At 40.8% G+C, this 20,460-nt stretch overlaps 1 protein-coding gene across 29 annotated transcripts in view; it reads right to left on the bottom strand.

Annotated features, from left to right (window-relative positions):
• Positions 1 to 19,432, bottom strand: part of adgrl2a (adhesion G protein-coupled receptor L2a) — a 91,919-nt gene extending 72,487 nt beyond the window's left edge. For 22 of the 29 annotated variants that reach the window (XM_038715723.1, XM_038715729.1, XM_038715730.1 and 19 more), the window contains exon 1: positions 18,583 to 19,431. The gene's annotated coding sequence lies outside the window, so the exon portion shown is untranslated. Of the gene's footprint in view, positions 1 to 12,370; positions 12,567 to 18,582 lie in introns of all 29 variants that reach the window. The other 7 variants (XM_038715726.1, XM_038715732.1, XM_038715734.1 and 4 more) reach the window with 2 other exon arrangements.
• Between the last annotated feature and the right edge of the window lie 1,028 nt (positions 19,433 to 20,460).

The raw sequence follows: 20,460 nt of genomic DNA, 5'->3' as shown, positions 1-20,460 counted from the left end.
CAGACAGTGTAATAATTCATCACCGAGAAAACATGTAGAGCTCACACATTAGCCAACAAAGTTATAATTAAGCCTGCCATAATCAGCTCATCTAGTATGACATTACGCCTCACCTGAGACCTCTAATTTTAGAGCCATTTAAAAGAGGTTAACAGGAGCTGAGTATACGCAGCCACAGTGTATTTAGTTTCAGTGGAATAATATGCAGCCATGAGACTCGACAAATGAAAGTTGATCAGAGAGACCTAGTGAGAGTAGAGACCCCCATATTTGATTCCAAAAAAAAACCTAACCCATGTCTTTTAGATGATCAGTGCATGTGGCACCAATTAAATGTATTAGGCAAGTGGCTACCAATACAGTATAACAAGTCCTTAAGCAGATTGTCCCCACAATAAAGCTGCATAGTGACCATATAGGCTTAAGGATCTTCCTCTGTGCACACAAAGTCTTAGTTCTTACTGTTTTGTCCACTTAACGAGACAGACAATACTTAAATCACGCACACATTTCCATGTGTGGAGATCGGAGTGATGATAATCCCATTCCATCATTATATTGTCACGCACAAAATCATTTACTGTGAAAACTCTGATTAAAGTAACAGTTTGACTAAAGTGTTTACACGGTTCACAATAAGCCAGTTTCCCCAGTAATAATACAGTAAGTTTACATGAGTTGTTTAATATCTAAATAGTAAACAGACAATAGTAATATAATAATGGAGAGACATTTTTGCTGATTTACAGAGGATATTCACACAAGCTCTATCACTTGAGGTGGTAGTTGTAGCATTAAATTCGTTTCACTGTCACTCAAAAAAAATGAGTTTTATTTTCCCAACATCCGTAGCCTTGTCACTCTTTTATCAAATACAGTCCAAGTATGCATCTGGTTTATTCCGTCACCTCTGTGGTGCGTGCGCAGAATCAAAAAGCAGACACTATAGTATATACGTGCCAAGTCCAATTTCAAAGACTGATGCTATGCCTACTCGGCTTATGACCTTGACGCAAGTAAGATGACCTGGTAAAGGTCTTTCCATGATAGTTGCAATCATTGCTGTATTACCATACTATGGTTATAACTGAATAGAGTGCACATAAACACACTGATTTCAGTTGAGATTAATATAGTGGACTAAGTGCTGTGCCCAAAACGTGTTTAAATCTATCTGGAGAACGCGTCAGTAAAGGTCTTCTGTCAAATCACATTGGCTCCTTAACCCCAAAACTATTAACTCAAGGTAGTACTTTATTCCTCACTTTTGCAAAATAAATATGATATATCTTAGTACAACATTAATTACATCTGGAACAGGTTAAAAGCGTGCATTTCCGTATATTTGTCTCTTTGGTGGCTGTGGTTGCTTGTGTTTAAATACGTAAACAAACTATTAAGTCTCAGCCTGAGATAACAGTGTTGAACCAATTTGATTATTCTTGCTCCCCTGTCATCATTGCTTAGTGGGGGAAAAAAAGAGTTAAGTGTGCTCAACTGACCACTTGTGTCAGAATGCAAAGACAAAACCGCCTTTAAACAGTCTTGCCTCCAAGGCAGGTGAGACCCCCCGGCCCGATGAAAAAATGCAGAATGTAGATCCTTGTACATGGAGATGGGTGTTCTGTAAATCGATGATAACAGTCCGATACTTTAATATACTTTGTATCATGCTGTGAGTGTTAAACATGCTGAGGCACCAAAGGCGTAGACAGTGTAGAGAGACTGCTTGACTGCCGTTCTCCTCATTAAACGTGCTGAGGTCTCCCCTCTCAGCTGGGGGTTTCTTTTCTCTCTCCGTCTTGAAACAGAAACCACCGGTGATCATACCTGACTGTTTTTTAAAAAATTGCCCTCGACTTGGGTGTGATCTCAGAACAGGTTTTAGCATCTGCAACAATGTGTTCTGGGGCTGGGGTTTGGGGTTTATACTCCATGGACATATGATGAAGAGCGTCATCATCGACATGGCTGCTTCTAATGCATGAGACACGATCAAGGCAATTTTGCGTGATTGTTAAGCACAGATTGCTAAAATGTCAACAGGCATCGCGCTGTTTGGGCTAAATATGAAGCCATTGCAGACAGATGTTTAAGTACCCTGAGAAATGGAGAAGCCACAGGGGCGTTGGCCCAAAGGCTTTAAACATATGTGTGCTTGATATATTCGCAATACAACAGAATGCTTTATAATCGACAAGTGAGTGACAAAATTGTGAATTGCCAGAGCTCAGTTGGCCTTCTTAAGAAAAAAAAGGCTTAGTAACTGGGAGGAAGGGGGTTATTAGAAGGGAGGGGAGGAGGGTTGATTGAAAAGGACAGTTTGAAATTTGAATGCAGCGGGGGTCTGAAAACAAGAGGCAGATGTGAAAGAATGCCGGGCTCCTTAGACAAAGCTCCTGGTTGTCCGTCTCTAGCTGTTAGAGGACCACAGGAGAATAGAAGAAGACTTGGGCCATTCAATAAACGAGGTCTGGGAGAATGAAGGGGGGACCCAGAATAATGAAAATGAGTGTGTGTGTGGGGGGGAGGGGGGGGCCTCAAGTTACAATAAAAGATTGACAGCTTGCAAGTCTTGCTTGACCCTTGAATTAGCCCCTGAGCTTTCAACAAACCTCAAGAAAGAGTTGGGATGTTAATTGTCACGGAACATCACAGGGATGCAAAGGAAGGGAAATGTGGTGCCAGAGATTCACTGAAATGTAAATCAGAACCAACAGACCACCACATGTTGAATGACGGGAACACATTTGGTTTCCATTGGGTTTTCCCAACAGCATCCTCATACATGAATTCATACATACCATAACACTCCTCTTATCTCTATTTCTCTAACCCACTTTAAGGGAAATACTGAAATACCTGGGGACACACGGCTCAGTCAGAGAACACTCAGCCTCAGCTGTGGATGAAAATATATTCCCAAAAGAGATTGTGTTCCTGCTTTGACACTGCTGAAGATGTACAATTTGCAAGCGTAAATCAGAAAATTCGCACTCCAGAGGGGAGAGATTGGGCCGGTGATCAGATGAGTCTGGAGCCCCACTGAGTCAGATATGGGCCAGAGAGGAATCAGACGCTGACCCCTCTGCTGAGGGGATGATTGAGAGCAGCACAGTGCCAGAGGAGCTGAATGACACCCAACCAAACACTGTGCCCCAAACGCAGGCCCTGACCCTAACAGGAGCTCAACCAGTGAAATACCAGGTCAAACATGCATGCTGCGCAACAGGACAGCTCAGTCTCTTTTGGGGGGGTGGGGGTAGGATACAAAGGAGGGAGACAGGGAAAACAATGCAAACGTGAGGGTTTTTCTGGTTGGAGGGTTCTCTTAAAACTGATACACAACAAAAATTAAAGAACATTATTAGCAAAAACTTATCTCAGATAGTTCAAACCTATTATGGCCAGAGATGTCTGATTAAGATGACTGTTTTTTTCACATCCCTTGTAGTTACACTGTATTGCATAGTTACTTATCATTTTCAGGTATTACGTAACCCATCTCATCGTCTGAGAGTACATAAAAATAATTGTTTTTGAACCTGTGGATCATGATGTTTGATAAAAATGAATCATTACCTAGCTCTTATGCAAGCCACACTTCCAAAATAGAAAATATAGTAGCATGCAGGAGAGAGCCAGAGCATGTGACATCAGTGTGGTGTTCGTCATGCTCATTGCTCTTGTGTGTTAGCACTTTTTGCACCACTGATCATTTTTATGAGCCACTCAATTAATCGATTAGAGTACTTCCCACTGGTCAGGACATATGGCTGCTAAATAAAGCAATTGTGTGCCAAACCCTGAAAAATCCATCTCATCAATACATTTATGGATGAGATACATCCATTTACTATTTCTGCTGTAGTTTTAAATGTGAGAAACCCGTCTTTATAAGGCAATACTCACTAATTTAAAATGTAGAATGTTTTTTATGTTCTGAGTGCTACATTGCCCTTTGCCTGGATATATATTGAATCCATAGCCTCATAATCACTTTAGCAATGTAACAAAAATCCTATTAGTGCCGAAAGATACCTACACCTGTCTGTCCACATGGATTATAGCCAGATGATTTGCCACGGTAACAAAGTTTTAATACAGGTTCCATACATTTTTTGTTGTAATTTTGATGTTTTACTGGGAAGTGAAGTGGATTATCTCAAATGAAATTTCAAAATGTCATTTCCACTTCCCGATAGCACAAAACTATTCCTTTCAGGTCTGCTGAGATAAGAATGATTCAGCCTGGGCTGTTAAACGGTGTCTTTTCCAAATGTTCCTCCGCTTAGGAATTAATAGGCTGACATTAATACAGCAAGATAAATAGGAAGGTCAGGAATGGGAGACCTTCCATTATATGGGCATCTCATGGTGATAGTACCTGCCAATCAAGTCCAATACGTCCTTGACATGGCACGATTAACCTTGGAATACACAGAGTGCAGGCACTATATAGTGTATACTCCCCTGTCCAGAAACTCAATCCAATTAGTATGTGCACATAAATACTTTGAAGGGTTGTTGGTCGTAGAGCACATTAGGACACCATAAAAGAAACATTTGTTGTGTGACAGAGTTTGCCATAGACAAATTAGTCAAAACAAATCAAGGATTATACAAACTGAGCTCGGCAGTTGGCCAAGACACTCTCCCAAACTCATCCTCTCAATTTCAGCAAGAGTAACATCATTGCTGTGTTCATGCAAAAATAATACAATGAGAGAGTGGACAAAAACTGCACATTCACAGCAACCCAGTATTGACAACTACTGTGAGTGTCAGGTATACAGTGTCCGAGTCATTCATATCACTTGCATGCTTGAAACTGAACAACGTTGAACAAATAAACAGCTGAGGTCAGAGATTTGCTCATGGGGTCAAATTCACTAAAAAACTGTTATTTAGTTTGGCAGCTTGTCTGACTTATTTATTTTTTGTGTTGCCACTCATTTATAACACAACATGTTTGTTTGTACAAAAGGGCCGGGTTTTAGTCTATGATAATAACGGACTGTATTTATTCGTATATGCACCAGTAAGCAGCTTTTGTGGCTCTCCTCCCTCCCCCCCATCAAAATGAGCAGCTGAATGGTTAAAAACCCTGCTCCGTACTTCTATTAAGGACCTTGCCATCAATAATGCACTGTGATCATGAGGCGTTATTAAACAGGATGATTAATTTTTAAGGTAGCGGGCAACAACACAAAACATGATGAAGGTAATGGAGAAGATGACTTGTGAGAGACAAATTTAAAATGGAAGAGAGTAGGAAAATATGCCATTTATTCACGCCTTGACTCATTTAAGCGATGAGAAACGAAAACAGAAACTGAGCAATTATCTTTGGGACCAAAAAAAACAAGGTGTTTTAACTCCACCTTGAATCAAAGATATGTCATTAAGTAAGTCCTTGGCTTACAGTTAATGTACAATCCTGATACTGAGCCCATATTGCACAATCCACATCTCAATTGTCTAAAAGCTCCAAATTCCTTCTCTTCTTTGTTTGCTTTCCTTTGTTGAGCTACATCGCCTCCTTTGTGACTGGTATATTTAAAAAAGGCTTAAAGATAACTTTTACCTGGATTCACCCCATCATTGCACTCAAGCATGCGTCATATATTTTTCTCTCAGTACACATTTGTTCAAGAAAGTCTCGGAATATTTCTAAAATGACTCAAGCTTGGAAAGCAGCGCTTTGTTTCGAGACTGGTGTATATTTTGATGTTTGAAGGGTGCTAATTCTTTCAGATTAGAGGCATTGTGCATAATGTGGCTGACCTTGGCTCAGTGTCTAATTGAGGCTTTTAACCTTTCTGCAGCTCAGAGGAAGGACAAACACAGCCAAAATAAGGGTCACCGCATAATCTCAGTCCTCTCTAAAATAGAAAACTGCACAAGGACCTTACCCTTACAGCAGAAGCAATACTATACAAATTACTTAATCGGTGGAGTGGATCTACTGTAGCCTACTTTATCCTAACACATTTCTATCTCAGTGCTGCCATATCTATTTTCAATCTAAAAGCTGGCATGAATGTGTTTGTCAGACAGGGGAAGTGGCAAATGTCAACCTAAAACAAGGTATGGCCATGTATCTCGTCAGACAAAAGAAGTGGGTGTAGTCTTTCCTGAATGCAATCACATGTCAGCCCTAAATCCTCACTCAGTACTGCCCTGACAGGTAATGGCGCTTGTTAAACCTGATTTTTTTCAAAGACAGAAAATGTCTAAAAAGGCATTTAGCGGCTGCTCAGAAATGAATGCTTTAAGGCTGCACAATAACATGAAAAGTATTCTGAACAAAACATTAAAGAATGGTTAAAAAAGCTAGCATAAAGAGGCAAGCATCTAACAATTTCACATTCATACACAGCGACATGAGAAAATAGAGTAATTCAAGCAGCTTTTAATTTCCAGGCTGCATCATTGGATTTCTTTGTGCAGTTTCAGTGTCACCACTCCTTGCCCTCTCCCCACTTTCAGAGGTGAAAGAGAGAGGACAGTTTTGGGGCTGAGCCTTCACCACAGTGTTCATTAGCATAACATCAGCACAGTGTAGGGGATTGTGATGCAAACAAGCTCAGATTGGCTCATTCCAGCCCCCTCCTTTAATAACTAAGGTGCAATAGGATCTAGCTCCGGCCTCCTCACTGTACAATGGATCAGCCAGAGAGGGAGGGAGAGAGAGACTTGGTTAATAAAAAGTATGGGGTTGATTGTTCATATGTAGTTTGTATGATGCTTTGGCAATATTGTTGTTACACATGCCAATAAAGCTAATTTGAATTGAATTGAATTAAATTGAGAGAGAGAGAGAGAGAGAGAGAGAGAGAGAGAGAGAGAGAGAGAGAGAGAGAGAGTAGATTTTTTAATTTGAGAAAAGTTTCAACTTAAATGTGGATGTGAGTGATGCCATCAAGCAAACAAATGATTGGCGAAGATGAGAGTGTAGCTGCTGTGAAAGATGATGAAAACACTAATGGTTAAAAAGTACCATCTTTGTTAAAGGTATAATAATATGCCCGGCTCTCAACTGACCATGATTCAGGTTGACATGATTAAAAAAAATATGTAAATGGTTCTGTGGCTTATGTTATCATCCCCTGCCACCCACAGTAGGACAGCAGATACAGCAATCACTGCTTCTGCACCTTGTGTATGTTTAATATGTGTTTGTTCTTTTGTGATAACAAAAGGTAGGGGCGCAAACAGGGGTTTCTTTTTTTTTGCTGAATAACTAAACCAGGGAAGTCAGGGAATCTAAAGACATGAGGAGAGAGAGAGAGAGAGAGAGAGAGAGAGCAGGCAGATGCAGAAGACTGTCAAGCCGATAAAACATTCACTAGGAAATTATCTCCCTGTCTCCCTGTCATAAGGCCCTCCTGTTTTGAATACCAAAGGGATTCCTATTCCCAAACAAACTCTGAAAGGTTGACCAATTTTGTGCTCTGCCAAACGATAGCGCATTGCAGTACAGGTCACACCTTTGAACCGCCACGCGGGAGGTAGTATGAAGCAGAGATCTTAATCTCTGTATCTCTGCATAGGTAATCCACTGAAGTGTAATTGCTACAGCTCTACGTTATACAAAATAATGACGGAGAATAAGACTCACTATGAATATGAAGTGAGTGTGATAACAGAGGCCCATGTTGGGAGAGAAGGTAATACTTTGACAAGGGTTCTTGCTGGGGAGGAAAATTGTCCTCTGAACAACAACAAGCATCTCTGTAATGTGGTTTCTCAACACTACGCACCATTCAGAGCAATATAATGCACTGAGCTGTGTGTAGATGAAAGATTATGTTTTATTTGACTAAAACGTCTGGTGGATTATATTAGAGACGAAGTTTTACCTCTCCTTGACCGGTTTGTGTCAAGGCATAATCACCAGTTATTGTGTTTGATCTGATGAACACGAAACAACATAAAAGAGACGTGGGAATGAGATGCACTTAACCAACGTCCAAAGAGTTTTGCATTTTACACAAATAATATGGCCTTGTTAAAATACTGCAAAATCTGCTGCCTGAGATATAAGACACGTACCTTGAATTCACACATACAGTAAAGAATTGAACCTTTGGCCATCGCCGCCCTCTCTAGCAGCATGAACATGCTTGAAAATCTATTGCAAAATACTGGAAAGCAGCAGCTAGTTAAGTGATAAAAGATTAATTACAAATTATATTTTTATACTCTATCGTCAATGACCTAACAATTCTTTAAAAGTCGATCAACACACACACACACTCACGATGGAAAGCGTCTTACATTTTCGATGACACTCACAAATGGATATGTTAATGATTTACTGATTTAAAAAATGAAAAGAATAACTTTGCAGATGTCAGCTTTATAAGCAATGTCTTGACTTCCTTAAAGTTTACAAAAATATGGCTTAACAAAAAAGAAAGTGTTCAATTAACAGCCACAGATTAAAAACAGCCATTCACTGTAACTTCAAAGGAGAAATTATTGTCTTGCTAATAAATATTCAGCCTTGTCCAGTGAATATTTTCCATCTTTGTCATCCTTCTATGTTTTACACACCAAAATATCCAAGCCGTCAATTAGCACTTTTGTTTGGGGCTATCAGTGCATGCTCCAGTTGTATGAATCGTATTATGAAAGCTTCATTACACATCTCTGCCTTGGTGCAAAATGTTTAACTTCTGTTAAAGTTTAAATACCAAGTGCACAGCTGAGATGACTTCAGAATGTTTTTACACTGTCCTCGAATAATGTCTGCACGCCCCTCCCTTTGCTACACTGCTTCCACTATGAACAGGAGCCCACGAACCTTTTCAGGTGAGAGAATAAAAGAGCCCTCGTTTGGCCCTTGCAGTAAAGTGAGTAGGCGTTGCGGTGTCTGCAACATTCCATCTCTCGCTGATTATTAGACTCAACTTTCCACACTACCATTTGCAGAGCAAAGGTTCCTGGGGTTCGTCATCGGCAGATCTTTTAAAGCCATGCTAAATATCTCAACAAAATACACTACTACCTCACCTCTATACTAGATATATGTTATCGGGCAAAACACTGCAAACTTTTCCATCCTTTAGGCAGGTCTTGGCCTATTCGAGCGGTAGCTCCTCGCCTACCCTCGGGCCTGCTGGACCTATTTCTGATGGTAATGGCTGCAGGAGCCACATCCTGTCAGTTCACTCCAGACCCACTAGTAATCAGCTTGGGCTGATGAATGACGGAAATGCCACTGGCTCCACTGCAATGACAAAAATGCACCCGTTTCTGCCCCCCATTTGACTGTCCTCTTTACACTGCTTTTTTCCCATTTCCATCAACTACTAAAGAATAGCACTCATCACATGGTTCAGCTGCTGATGCTGAAGCTAAAAATGAAACGTGTGTTGCCGGGCACAGATGCAGTACTTGAGAATTTGTGCAGCTTGCTCAAAGCTTTCTGTCTGGTCATCATTTAACCTTGCTTTGATTTTATCAGTGTGAGTGTTAAATCACTGTGAGTGATCACTGTGAGTGATTCATGAGGACAAAAATATAAAATATGTTTGATTTAATGCTCCTAGTTTTTGAGAGCCCAAACAGATGTATATTGTAGATTATGGTTAAAAATGTTATGTGTTATGTGAATTCTACGATGATGACCAATCAGTGTCATCTATATCCAAATAAGGAAGGTTCCTCAAAAAGTAATTTCAGATTTTATAGACTGTTTTTATGTAGTGGCAGTCAGCTACGTAAAACAGTCTGTAAAACCTGAAACCTGACTCTTTAGAAATGACACTTACACTTTTACAGTCACATTGTTAAGGGGCTGATCACACACCAAAATTATTATAAATAGAATAGTTTGATATTTTGCTGTCCAAGAATATCTGTGTATTTTCAAAACTGGAGATTTTGACTTTCAGTTAAACTGATGCATCAAATTTTCCTTTATGGACTGGAAAAAAATCCTACTTCTTCAGCTACTACTACAACTATTTAAAAATCGATTGCTTTAGTTGAAAAAATGTCACACAGCTGATAAAGCTTTTTTTTCTTCAAACAAAAGTTAACGTTTGGGAAATACATGGTCTTCCTAGGACAGCGATGCAATCATGATATCAAATGTATTTTGAATTCTTACCATTACTTTCGTTAAAATAAAGGAGACCAACAATTCAAGAGTAAAATTAATAACCATCTTGAGATAAGCCCTAAACAACTAATTTATTTACGTCGTCAAAAGATTTATATGGTATCCATGCATCTATCCATGCATCTATAATGAAGCCTATTCAACTGGACTGTCATTTTGTGGTTAATTCCATTTTTTTATGCTACTCCACACCTACGTGTCTCGCTTCCAGCTGTAACATACCAGGTGTGAAGTAGAAGCTGCAGTTCTCACACTCATCTTAATTACTAAAACCAATTTGCTAGGGACTGAATGGCTGAATGAGACAAACAGGTCACTCTAATGGATAAAGCAGTCAGGGTATGTGTGATTTACAGCAGAATTCACACCAGCAGAGCCGCCTCACACCTCATTTAGAAGGAGACATGATGAATTATTAGGGCATCCTGTATATGTATTTTTCCTGAGCAAATGCCAAAAAGATCAAATCAGACAGAGACATGCTGAGGTGTCAATATTAAGCATTCAGATTTTCATTATAAATACATTAATAACACACACACATTCAGGAGATCAACTTATCTGCAGCATTTAAGATGTTCATTACCTAACCCCCCGGCAGTGGAGGAGGAGTTGGATCCAACAGGCAGCAGTGAATGCCAGGCCTGGCACAGCTGTACAAGCAAAGCTGTAAAGAGACGTCACCGGCCACTGTCGCTCAATCTTCCCCTGTGTTAATCCCACACTATCTGCATTCACGTCAGCCCCTCTCCTCATGTCCCTGCATTGCTTTTCACACTCCTAAGTTCAATTTGGCAGGAAAGTGGACATGTTGCATCACTTCTCCTGGCTGAAAACCCTCTCGGCATTGTTCCCCACCAATAATCTTTTTCTGAGACAGCATGATGATCCAATAGTCATTTTCTGCAAGATATTTCTTGCTTCTTTTTTTCCCCTTTCAGGTATTTACTGAACCAAATAAAGTGTATGAAAAAATGGAGCTTTAGTAATATTATTTAATACTAGATGCCAGCTCTCTGACTTTTAACAGCAGCGTAGCAAATATGAGTACATATGAGATTTAAAAGCCTTTAATGCTCCCGAATCTCTTCTTAGCTGATCAGATCATCTTCTGAATGGCCTCAATACACAAGCAGGGCGGTATGTGTACAGAAAAGTCAGATCCATTTATCTGTATTCATCATTTACAATATCAGGGAGAGACAACTTGCTGTCATATCATACCCCAGCCTGTTACTGAAGCCGGACAAATGTGCTGAAGAATGAACACTCAAGTGGTGGTCAGATTTTACCAAGCCAGCGCTCTAAAACCCCTCTATGTTTTACAGACAGGAATTTTATACCCAAGCTCCAATGGAACCAAATCCGGGCCCTCGGGGCATGAAGTTTATTTTAACATCTCTTTTCGGGACTGACATTTTGTCCTCTGTTTTCAAATGTTTTCCCAAGAAGCGTCTCTCCAGTTGACCCAAGCGGAGCCCATTGCCTTTGGCTTGTCACGGAGAGAAGAGTGATGCGGTTCTGTGGGCAGCAGAGAGGGAGGCTCTGTACTGAGACAGCAGCAGGTGCAGCTGCGACAGTTGCCGTGTTGTTGCTAGCCCCACACTGTAGTCAAGATGAGGTTCACAGATGTAGCCACTCAGTGCAGTGGTTTATTGGCTGCCCGAAACAATGCATCTCTGTCAAGAACAACTCCTCCTAAGGCCATTTCAGTCTAAGAGTGCTCTGTATGAAACAAGGCTTAGAAAAACCTCATTCTGACACACAAGGTCAAATCTGCTCCACAGCAACACAATCAAAGCGCCCCTTCCTCTGCCAAAAAACAAAACAAATTCCAACCTGAAGCAATCATACTGAAATATGGGGATTGGAGACATATTTTCTTGTCAAGCGATTTGTCTGTCTAAATTATTTTTTTTAAATAATAAAATAATATGTGTAATTTATGCAGAAATGTATTTTTTATTTCTAATGCTATAACTCTAATAATATAATTAAAATTAATGCTATAAGCATTGACCAAACACATTTCTGATTAATTAGTACCAAGCCTCTCTCGCGCGCATGCTTCCTAAGTCAACCAAGTACCACCCAAGGCTGCACTTTACCCCCAGGTGGATCTTGCAAGACATGCATTTCAATCTTGCGACACGTTCAATATATCGTGCCTACAGAAAATAAATGGCATCCATTGCTATTGATAAGATTTTTTTTCTGTGTGGAGAGAAAGCAAACCTGATTCGTTTCTTCAATTCAGACCGTCGAAGTAGTCCGCCAAGTCCAATCCAAGGTAGTGTTTTGTTGAATCTCAGAGTGGTGGAGATCTGAGATAATATGACTATTGTTTTCCTGTAAAGCACCCAGTCTCTGCTTGTTCAATTACTGGAAGGAGCCTCAACGAGGGCGGTTAAATCATTTGCAGAGACATTATCTACGCAGAGAGAGAAAGACAGAGAAAGAGAGGGAGGGGTGAGGGAGGGAGAGAGGGAGAGGAAAGCAGACATGGGGCCAAACTTTAGTCTAAAGAGGAAACAGAAACATTTTTTTGTGGACCACACATGGAGGGTACTGCAAGGATAAAAGCAGCAGGATTCATGATTCACTGCAGGAAATTAATAGACTAATACACTTCTCTCTGTTTCAATGCCAAAACCCACATAATAAGATAAAATTGTTTTCATTACAGGTGATGATGGATATCTATGTAGATTATGTACACAGTAGTGAGCGACCACAAACTTCATTCTTCCTCACATATGTCTAGTGGAAACAAAACCAACTCACAAGCGCTCATCTGTCAGCGTGAGCAATCATTAAGAGATAATTTGATTGTTTTTTCAACCTCGGCTGTGTTTGATGTCTCTGGCATGCTTGCAATTGAACAGACAATTATTTTGTTGATTAGCTTAGTTTTTAGCAACTTCCCATGCCTGTGATATTCCTCTGAAATTCCCAGACCAGACGCTCAACTCCATCTGACTTGGCAACTACATTACAAGAACAAAGCTTCCACACTCCCCAACTAAATACTGTACAATAAAATATCATTTATCAAAGCCTCAGACTTCCAAACCAACCAGATAACCAAGTAAGCATATAGAATGAAACATGCGGCGGTGCATATACTTGAAAAAGTGAGCACTGACAGTAGATGTAATATGTATCTGGCAAAATTTCATCTGCAGTTAGTTAGTACACAGTGTTTTAAGGTGCATTTATTTGCATGGCTCATATTTTTTCCACATTTGGACTTTACTGTTTGGTATTTTTGATCATCCAAAATCAATGTTGCTTTGAAAACTGGCATTCCAACATACAGACTTCAATCTAGGGGAGCATCTTCTGTGGTTTTCTGAATTAAAGCACCCGCAGAATATCAATATGCACCTACATAAGAAGAATTAGAGAAAAACATATTTTTTCTGATTCATAACCCGTTCTTAGTTCCATTTTCACCCACTGGAAGACATACTATTGGTATTAATTTAGTTTTATCTCTGTTTTGAATTTTGCATTCAGTATTCTGAGAAACTATCATAGTTCACTTAATTGCTAAATAGTATGCAACTCAACACAGTAGGTTTGTAAATAATTCGACAGCCACAACTACATCCAAAGTACACCACTGGGGAAAAAAACCTTACTAAATTAAAAAACCTGTTTGAACAAAAGTAAAATGATATTCTATTGTTCAACGCTGCTTACCAGTTTTGCACTTTGCTGGAATAATGTCAGTCTGAATATACTGAAGAACGCCCACATCCCAACATGAAATTATTTTTGAAAAAAACAAGAACAAAAAAAGCACTGAGAGCAAAACTTATCTCACTTGCAATGAGTCTCAATTGTCAAGGACAACAGCAGCCTATATGGAGGAAATATATGACTCTGGTGTGTTTACCCACACCCTCCCTAAATAACAGCCCTGTCTTGTTGGAAAAGGGGCTTTTAAGTGTGGATGTGCTTCGCTCTCCTATAATCCAGTCGAGACATTACTCCTTCCCCTGGCAGACGTCCGCAGATCCCCCCTCTCTCCCAGCCAGGCCTTGCTCTCGGCTGCTATGGCAGAGCCGCAATAACTGCTGTTTGCTTAGAGCCTTACCTCCCAGGTTCTCCTCTGTCACACAGAAATTGAATATTTTCCCAAATAGTGTTGCAGCTGTGCACAGATAAGGACAAGTCCTGTTCACATAGCACAAAGAATGAGACAGGGTCAGTGTTTGTGTGTGAGTGTGTGTGTGTGTGTGTGTGTGTGTGTGTGTGTGTGTGTCTTCTATAAATTATAAAAAGAATAAATGTAACAAACTAAATGAGAGCAATAACTATGAATAAAAAAATAAAAATTTTCAATGATTACATATTTGCTTATAATTTCCTTATTATCTTGAAAAAGTATCCAAGCGATAAACACTATTTATTACTGATGTGGCGGCTCTATTTTTAATGTGTAAAATAATGATATGTAATAAAAAAACATTTAAAAAACCCTATGGTGATGAATTTCTTAAATTTTCTTGTACAACACAATACTGACAGACATTTCTTTCTCTCGTATTGGGAGTGACCTAAACACACACTGCTAATAGCACACAGCATATCTTATCTGAAAAACCACCGAAGTATTTTCCTCATGATGTGAAATACATATCCTACCACCAGAAACCCGGCCAGTGTGTCACACCCAATCGTATTATGACCAGAGGACAGTTTTTACGACCCAGTTTTGCACTTTGCACTTCCTTTTCTTCTAAACACCTTTCAGAGACGCACAAAATGAGTGGAGCAATGAAAAAAAGAGATGCCAGATAAGCTCAGGGAGGCTGCCACTTAACCAGTGCACAGGGAGCTTTATGAGAGCCATCGACTAATATCCATGTTGTTTCTTGTCACAAGAGTTTGAATTGACCCTTACTTTCCACTGCCTATGTCCTTGCTGCGTAATGTTCTGCTAGGAAATTATTTAGGCAAGCAGAAAGTTTCACCTGCCATTTCAGGGGCACCGAATCCCCCTCCGCACCAGAGGCCTTTGGCAAGTGGAAACAAATGTTTCACAAAATGGCAGAGAGGGGAACACACTGGCGCATAGCGTTTTACTGATTGCCAATCGTAAAATAAAATCAGTCATGAAAGGGGAAGTATTTTGGCCCACCAAAGGCCTGCACATTACATCAAATTTGCCATAGCTTTCTTTTACAGCTGGTTTCTTCCCTTTAATGGCGAGCAGTTATCCGCACAGTATGGCTCCGTGTAGGTGGTTTAGCAACATAAAAGATTGCATCTGAAAACACAAACCTACAATTTACATGCCAAATCAGCAATGGGATGTAAATCTAAATGCTTTACCTCCATCCAATCCAATCCTCTACCACTGACATGCATTCACAACCTCCATCATTTGCTTGGTTTTGCTATGGAGTAGCTAACACATCATTTGTAAGCACTGCAACTTCCTTACACACAAACTGTGATGCTCAAGAAAAATGGGGAGAAAAAAGATGAGCTTGAATTTGGCGTTCACCGTGAATAAAAGCATGATATCCATATAGTGTATCGCTAGCACAAACAATCCATTCAGCCACAAGGCAACCTTTAAATCAATCTTATGGCCTCGCCAATCACGGCTCAGACAAAGACAACAGGCTTGTGAGAGAGTGCGACACAAAGTGTGCAAATGTTGCCACTGGTCAGTGTGTGCGTGCTTATATTGAATTAAATCAATAACAAATTACCTTAATAAAGCCAGAGTGGAAGTGCCTGGCTTGTTGTTATAATTTAAAAAAATTGGCGAGGCTCTGAAAGCTGCGTTATGATCTGTTTAATGCACCAGTCAAATATCCGTGGATGGTACAAAACCTCAGCTGCCGTTCTAGGGTGAAAGATGTGCCAGCAGAAAATTAAGCAACAGTCCGTAATGTCACAAATTTTGATGTGTTCACACCCACTCGCACTGAGTCATAAGAGTCTCGTGCTGTGGAGAGTGCGAAATAAAGAGTTGAGAAAAAGAATGATATGTAGCACTTTGTCTCGCCCAAACCCATATAGAAGTGTGCCGGGCTGTATTGATCTGCGAGGAGAGATGAACGCACAAGCAAAGAGGGGCAATCTGGTGCTCTGGCAGATCAAGAGCAGCTGCAGTTCTTTGAAACCGGACGCACTTCCACTGAAACAAGGCTATAGACTGAAAAAGGTACTCTCTCTCATGCTGGATTCAACGGGGAAAACGCTCATCATGGCAAGCTCGAGCCAAAGATATCAAGCACTGAGACATGCAAGAAGATAGTTTCCTTCTTTAATCCAGTTCACAAGTAGTTTGTATTATTTCCAATGTGCGTAGATACACCTGTTATTGCAGGCGCTGACAAACTGAATAATAAATATGTTGCTCTGCATTAATTAAGAGTTCAAAAAAGTAAAGCTTGTTTAACTACATGTTATTTTTTCAACTAAGAACCAAATGTTTTTTTCCCAATAACACACTGCTTTGTGAGTCACTGTACAATTATCCTGTTGTGTGAAAGCTTTGACATATTCTCTCACACCAACACACAAAAAAGTAAAAGTGAGATTATGTTATACACAAGATGTCATACCGACCTACTTACAAGAATGGGTGAAATACACAAGTCTTTTAGAGTTTTACCAGCTCACACACTCTTTCTCAAGTCTTTCAGGCTCAGCCAAAAGCAGTGGCAGAAAATACGACTCCTTCCATTGTGTAAGGGCTCTGGTCACTTTGATATGCTAATATGTTCCTTCCAAACAGCTGGAATTTGCACTTTGCATTAATTCAAACATTATTTTATGCACAAACATGTGAAAATTGAGTTCTCCCAATAGAGAGGCTTGAATCAGAAGTGTAGCTTCTGGAGCCTGATAAAAGAGTGCATTAGCTTATTTCTTATACATTCCTGAAAACTCAATACTCATTCACAAATAGGCTGCCTTTGTGTTTAACTGAATGCCACTTTGTCATGTATGGCCAGGGAGATAAAACTACTTCATCCACCAAAACACTCAGTTTATTCTTTTATTTTCTATCATCTAGCAAATATAGCCTTGGAAAAGGCTGTGCCTTACCAATCACGATTGTTGTATTAGATCATTTAAATGCACATTTGACGAAATATTCAACTGATGTCACCTTTTACAGCAATTATATTATTCCTCTCAGCTATGATGAATGTGTTCTACAGAGACTTAAGAGACCAAACACAGAAATGAGACACATTCATGGACTCTAATCCAGGCAGGAATTCATAGTTCCCTCTCTCTTAAAAAAAAAACAACAAAAAAAGAAACGCTGAGGGCACTAGAAGAGTGGAGCTAAATTTATCCCAATCCACTGATCGATCACTGAAGATTGCCGGTCTGCTCCAGGCTGCCATGTATCACCGGCTGGCCGCTGTGCGTTTCTCGGGTCAGGAGAAGCACACACCGCACCCCATGTGCGTCTCTGCTGCTTACTCTTTAACACATGGTTGACAAGACGCGTTCGGAATCGGTAGGCCTAAATAATAAATGTGCAGTAAGAGGATCTAATTTTTCTGCCTTTCTGCGCCGAATGAGTTCGAGTTAAGCCTAAGCAGCCAAATTCGTCCCCTTTTCTGTAAGTTTTAATTTTTATTTCTCCCTTTGATGGATTTCCATGACATTTCCCTACGCTTGTAGCCCATTGCATCATAGGCTCTCTCTCTCTCTCTCTCTGGCCAAAACTAATTATTAGGCTACATTGGTAGGCGAGGCTTGAATGATTTTTTTCTTTCTTTGGACAAATAGCCCAGTCACAATTATAATGGATTAGCCCGTGAATGCTCTCTGGAATCGCACCGACATAGCTTCTCAGGTCACAGCTCCCAACATAAATCCCCTATTCAAACCAACAAGACCATCAGTGGATTTAAAAAGCCTCGCGGTGCCCAGTACCACCAGCAAACTACACTTCAACTCTTGAAGGCACACACTGCAATTAAATGTTGCTTTACATGTTCTGGTTCACATAAACGCGCTGCTCCCTCACTTTTTAATAGTTTCCACTCAGGCAAATTCGGCCGCCGAACAAATCAATCCACATCTGGTTATGTTTTGATTAACCATTTTTCAATTAACCACGGTACCCCTTGGACAATCACCAGCTAGTAAAAGAGGTGGACTGCTTTAATTAAAGGCGCATTCATTGTTCAAACCCAGTGATTTTTCTCCCACAGTAAAACCTTGGTTTTACTTTTAAAAAGTCGCTCAAATACACTGTAAGACCCGAGTAGCCTAATGTCTTGCTATTATTTCACGTGAGTCCTCGAAAGCGAATGAAAAGCTCTGAATTGACCGAGCAAAGAAAGAAAAGTTACCACACTCCACATCAACTTGTCAAAATACCGCTTAGGGTCTGATGTATAAAGTGGTGATGAGACTACCGTGCAAAAGACAAAAGAGGGAAAAAAAACTCTTACCTTTATTGAAAAGAAGTGAAGCCAACCAGGCTGGGATGATGAAGTCAGAAGGGATGTGACTTGCAAGAAGAAAAAAATAACAATAACAAACTATTTAAAAGTCAGATTGTGGATAGACAGTCAGATAGACAGATGGGATCTCCTCTGCAGCGAAGAGAATCACTCTGCAGGTCTGAGGCATGCTCCCCTTATCTGGGACAGAGGCTGGCAATCAGGCGGCAGGTCCCCTTCTCAGCCCGTACATTCCCCTGCACCGGACGCACACTTCCATGGCAAAAGCAAGGTGTTGCTCTGCGCTCAGTCCTGACTCATCAACGCCTACTGCGCCTCACAGTCTCGGCTCTCCTGTCGCGCATTCACTCCCGGAGCAGCAACAACAAACAAGGAGAGGAGAAGCGGAGCTCGGGGACCCAGAGAGAGAGAGAGAGAGAGAGAGACTGGGTGACTGAGAGGGACAGACAAGAGTGTGGGGCTTTCAGTGTCTGGTGAATAGGGGGTGGGGGTGGTGGTGGGGGAGAAGAGACTCCCGCTCGCCGCTACTTTAGCCGCCGACGCTGCTTTCCTGGCTCCTCTGAACGAGACTGTGAAGAGTGGGCAAGTTTCAGCGGCTCGCCTCTGGAAAAGATCCCGCTCACAGTGTTGAGACACTTGGTGGAAGCAGCGCAGAGCGGGCTTCCAGTAAACAGCGCCAGTGCAGCGGAGAGCAGGCTGCCGTCTGCAGGAGCTTGTCTGAGCGGAGGACTCCACTAAAACCTGACATGGACTCCACATCCGCGTTGACTCGGAGTCTGGATCTTTGCAAGGGACTAATAACATCAACTTATTATCATGCCGGGCAGGAATCAGCTCAGCTTTTTCCCTCCTTCTTCTTTTTAAAAAAAAAAAAGATTTAACTACGTCATCCGGACAGGAAGGAGGTTATCAATATATTCCCCCCTCATTTTTTAGCACTTTCTGCTTAGAGATGCAACACTGGCTTCCTGTTGGGCATGAGAGGCCCACACTCTGTCACAGTAGGCAGTCCAGTCTATTCAACCAATGACAGGGGACTTATTCTACTGTAATACTACCAGGCATCAAAAGGAACATGGAAGCACAGGCAGACTTTTTTTTTACTCCCCTCACTCCAACTGGCCCCACAGGATAACACACTGGGCCTGGCAGCAGTGGTCAAGCTGCTGCTGCTGGTATGTAGAACTAAATGTGTGTGTGGAGACATAGTTTTTCAAACCAAGAATCTCTCCTCAATTGTGAGTGTGTGTGTGTGTGTGTTTATTGCCTTGCAATTTTTATTTTACATGATTCATGGCACCATTCGGCAGAGAAGGGAAATTTGTCAGGCTGCTGGCTTTGACCTTTGCACCTCATACCTCTTACTGTACGCTGCATGTTATGTAGGTGATCCACAATTTGTATTCACTGTATAATGCAGGCATTACAGTTCGTTCTGTACACAATTTGTAAGGGAGGTTCCTCTTGAAATGCAGCCAAGTTGTAATTTATGATTGTATTAAAGCCTCATGAAAAGTCAAATATATTTCTCAAAGTTAGAAAATCTAATCTCCAAGGCAGCAGCTATTTTCCATATTTTCATCAGGGCCTGTATCTTTGAATCAGAATATGTAAAAAATCAAACATGCAGGTCACAAGGGTTCCATGTTTATTTCTGCATTTGGTGAAGACTTGGAGCATGTTATGATCTGGTTGAGGAATTCTGTCCAGGAACATTATCAGACAAGACGTGGGTGCACACCTGGCTTCAATAGAAACTGTCTTTCACCCACTATGGGGAAATGTGAAGTTGAGTCATGCTTGCCAGGTGAAGGTGAACGCAGGAGAGGGGGCAGACTTGTGTTTTCATAAGCATAATTTTACATA

This window comes from Micropterus salmoides, unplaced genomic scaffold (genome assembly GCF_014851395.1).
Source record: "Micropterus salmoides isolate LMB-PRFRI ecotype aquatic unplaced genomic scaffold, ASM1485139v1 Ms_hic_scaffold_13, whole genome shotgun sequence".
In the NCBI taxonomy this organism is placed as follows: Eukaryota; Metazoa; Chordata; class Actinopteri; order Centrarchiformes; family Centrarchidae; genus Micropterus; species Micropterus salmoides.
Note: the sequence above shows the minus strand (reverse complement) of the source record. Positions and strands in the feature narration are given on the sequence as shown.